Genomic DNA, 4598 nt, shown 5'->3' on the forward strand with positions numbered 1-4598 from the left:
GGTCTGCCATAGTCAAAACAAAAAAATTTCTTTCCAGTAGCACCTTAAAGACCAACTAAGTTAGTTCTTGGTATGAGCTTTCGTGTGCATGCACACTTCTTCAGATACACTGAAGTCTGGTGACTTCTGTTTCAGTGTATCTGAAGAAGTGTGCATGCACACGAAAGCTCATACCAAGAACTAACTTAGTTGGTCTTTAAGGTGCTACTGGAAGGAATCTTTTTTGTTTTGACTAGTGTGGAAAGAACCCCAAGATGCTCCTTTTGGCAGTTATGTGACAGAGGATCACCCGTAGACCGTATAAGTGGCTTCGGAGAGCCCTTCTGTAATTCTTATTATTTCTTATTTTAGTTCTGCTCCCAGCAAATTTATCAAAATGTAGGAGAAATGCAAATGTAGCAAAGGTTGCTCAGGACTGCACAGAGTTGAGTGAAAGGATTTCATTAGCTTAGCAAAGGATGTCTCTGTGAAAGTGATACACATCTGAGGCAGCAGGGCTGGTTTGCAGGAGCAGGACAAACCATGAGGCACACAGAGCTCCATGTGGGAATGACTGTGGGGCTCCTGAAGAGCAGTCAGGGAGCTGCCGCTGTTTCCCCAAACATATATTTACTGAGGCAGATGCCTCACTCTGCATAATGGTAGGGGCCCTGACTTTGAATTACAGAGAACCTAGAAGCCTCATTTCTCTGTTGCCAATTAGTTTTGGCAATATTGTAGGTCTGGAGCCGTGTCCAAGCCCTTCCTGTCCTTCCTCCCATTTATACATCACACAAAAACACACACACACACTATCTCCTTTCCCACAGTCACTTGGAATTACTTGTCCTGACAGACTTTGGTAATCTTCTGCAATGGCCTCAGTATATGAAAGTCAAGTGTATCTCTGGGACCTCTGTGTCACCTGTAATCAGGGCATCCCCCGGTTCACAGAAGCACTTACAACGGCCACACAGAATACACCACTGGAAATGTTGTCAAGTTTTAACTTTGTGATATTATTCTCTTTCAGCTCAAAAGGATTTGGAAGAATAATTGACTTTGGGAACAAAGAAATGTAGAAGACTCCCCCTGTCAGTCACTATCTGTATCTAATTAGAATCATAGAATCATAGAGTTGGAAGAGACCACAAGGGCCATCGAGTCCAACCCCCTGCCAAGCAGGAAACACCATCAGAGCACTCCTGACATATGGTTGTCAAGCCTCTGCTTAAAGACCTCCAAAGAAGGAGACTCCACCACACTCCTTGGCAGCAAATTCCACTGTTGAACAGCTCTTACTGTCAGGAAGTTCTTCCTAATGATTAGGTGGAATCTTCTTTCTTGTAGTTTGGATCCATTGCTCCGTGTCCACTTCTCTGGAGCAGCAGAAAACAACCTTTCTCCCTCCTCTATGTGACATCCTTTTATATATTTGAACATGGCTATCATATCACCCCTTAACCTCCTCTTCTCCAGGCTAAACATGCCCAGCTCCCTTAGCCGTTCTTCATAAGGCATCGTTTCCAGGCCTTTGACCATTTTGGTTGCCCTCCTCTGGACACGTTCCAGTTTGTCAGTGTCCTTCTTGAACTGCGGTGCCCAGAACTGGACACAGTACTCCAGGTGAGGTCTGACCAGAGCAGAATACAGTGGCACTATTACTTCCCTTGATCTAGATGCTATACTCCTATTGATGCAGCCCAGAATTGCATTGGCTTTTTTTAGCTGCCACGTCACATTAGAAGAAGAGGAAGAGTTTGGATTTGATATCCCGCTTTATCACTACCTGAAGGAGTCTCAAAGCGGCTCACATTCTCCTTTTCCCTTCCTCCCCCACAACAAACACTCTGTGAGGTGAGTGGGGCTGAGAGACTTCAGTGTGACTGGCCCAAGGTCACCCAGCAGCTGCAAGGAGCAGGGAAGCGAACCTGCTTCCCCAGATTACGAGACTACCGCTCTTAACCACTACACCACACTGGCTCTCCAGTAATTACAAGAGCCACCACATCTTAGTGAATTCTAAAAAAGATATTTTGTGAGGATGCACAGTATGCATAGTTAATTCTCAGTACAGACCTTCTTCAAAACAAATATTTAGCTTGCATGTGTCCAGTGCTCAAACCTCTGGGCCCTGTGCATACTTGTAACATTCAAGGCTCACCCCCCCATCTGTGACCCCTTGTATAGTACAGTATTTATAAATTTCACTTACATTTGCTCTCTGCATAATGTAATCAGTGGAATTAATATTACAAAAATTCTTCCAACATTTCTTTTGTATAAATAGTTCTCCTCTGAAGATGAATAGTTGGTCTAACAACATCTGGTGAGCCACAGGGTTCCTACCCCTGTTCTAAATGCTCTGGACACCAAGGGCCCAATCCACTGATCCAGCGTATTCCTTGTCCAGCAAATTCTACCAGCTGCCCCGCCTTCCCATTATACTGGAATGCCAATGCTCTTGGTGCTGGTTCCTTCTTCTTTCTGTCAATCAGCCCGCAGGGATGTAATCCTTGAGAGAACATGTCTTATAGGGTGGCACACATCACCCAGTATCTCAAACCTAGGAATTCTAGAGTTTCCAGAACAAGCGCACCCTCTAAGCCAAATTAGTCAATATCTGTTGTAGTTGTTGTTGTTGTTAATTAAATTTGTATACCACCCTTCATCTGGAGATCTCAGGGTGGTTCACAATATAAAATACAGAATAAAACCACAAAATACATAATTAAAACAAGAGCAAGAACAAACCAAACCAAACCAATAGCCTCCCTACAGATAAAAGGACTATTAATCAGCCAAAGGCCTTTTTGAAGTGGAACATTTATGCTTTGCCAAAGATGTGTGAGGAAGTTACCAGAGGACTCTCCCAGGGGATGGGCAGCCACGGCAAAAAAGCCCATGAAAATATGGCCACCCTCTGGACCTCTCACAGAGGAGACACACAAAGAAGGGCTTTAGAGTCCAAGTTGGTTTATATGGGGAGAGAAGGTCCTTGAGATATTGAAGTTCTGAGCTGTTTAAGGCTCAGGAATTGAGGCTGGAAACTAATTGGCAGCCAGTGCAGTCAGGCCAGGATTGGTGTATGTAATACAGTGGTGCCCCGCAAGACGAACGCCTCGCAAAATGAAAAACTCGCAAGACGAAAGAGTTTTTCGTTTTTGAGTCATTCCGCAAGACGAATTTCCCTATGGGCTTGCTTCGCAAGAAGAAAGCCCATAGGGAAATCTCCGGGGACCTCTTTTAAATGCTGGCGGTGGGGAGCAAAGCCTTTCGCTCCTCTCCGGCCTTCAGAAGAGGTCCAGGAAGGCCGGCGGGGGCCGAAAGGCTCTGCTCCCCACCGCCAGCATTTTAAAAGCGGTCCGGGATAGCAGGGAATTGCGCTGCGCTTTCCCACTATCCCAGACTGCTTTTAAAATGCTGGCCGTCGGGAGCAAAGACTTTCGCCCACCGCCGGCCTTCAGAAGAGGTCCTGGACCTCTTCTGAAGGCCGGCGGGGGGCAAAAGTCTTTGCTCCCCTCCCCCTGCCTTCCCGGGATAGCGGAGAAGCGCAGCGCGTTTCTCCGCTATCCCGACGGCTTTTGAAGGCAGGCGGGGGGGAGCAAAGACTTTCGCCCACCACCGGCCTTCAGAAGAGGTCCTGGAGCTCTTCTGAAGGCCGGCGGGGGGCAAAAGTCTTTGCTCCCCCCCGCCTGCCTTCCCGGGACAGCGGAGACTTCTCTGCTGTCCTGGGCGATCTTAAAATGCTGGGGGCGGCAGCGAAACCTTCGCTGCCGTCCCCCAGCATTTTAAAAGCCCCCAGTCTCCGCTGTCCCGGGTGATCTTAAAATGCTGGCGGGCGGCGGCGAAGCCTCCGCTGTCCCGGGGCGATTTTAAAATGCTGGCGGGCGGCAGCGAAACCTTCGCTGCCGCCTGCCAGCATTTTAAGATCGCCCGGGACAGCGGAGAAGTCTCCGCTGTCCGTGGAAGGCAGGCGGGGGGAAGCAAAGACTTTCGCCGCCCGCCGGCCTTCAGAAGAGGTCCTGGACCTCTTCTGAAGGCCGGTGGTGGGCGAACGTCTTTGCTCCCCCCCGCCAGCCTTCAAAAGCCGTCGGCTTCGCTGCCGCCCGCCAGCATTTTAAAATCACCCCGGGACAGCGGAGGCTTCGCTGCCGCCCGCCAGCATTTTACAATCGCCCCGGGACAGCGGAGAATTCTCCGCTGTCCCGGGGGCTTTTAAAATGCTGGCGGTCGGTAGCAAAGCCCTCCTGTCCCCGGAGCTTGCGAGGCGGGAGGTGGGGAGAAGGGCCTTTCTTCCCCCCGCCAGCCTTCAGAACAGCCTTCTGAAGGCTGGCGGTGGGGAACAAAGCCCTTGTCCCCCCCCAGCCTTCAGAAGAGGTCGGGGGACAGACTGTCCCCGGACCTGGTCTGAAGGCGGTTTCCATAGGAACGCATTGATTGATTTTCAATGCATTCCTATGGGAAACCGTGCTTCGCAAGACGAAAAACTCGCAAGACGAAAAGACTTGCGGAACGAATTAATTTCGTCTTGCGAGGCACCACTGTATGCTCAAACTGTCTTGTTGCTGTGAGCAACCTGGCTGCCAGATTCTGCACTAGCTGAAGTATCTGAATTG

This window comes from Podarcis gaigeae (genome assembly GCF_964106915.1).
Source record: "Podarcis gaigeae genome assembly, chromosome: 1".
NCBI classification, from domain to species: Eukaryota; Metazoa; Chordata; class Lepidosauria; order Squamata; family Lacertidae; genus Podarcis; species Podarcis gaigeae.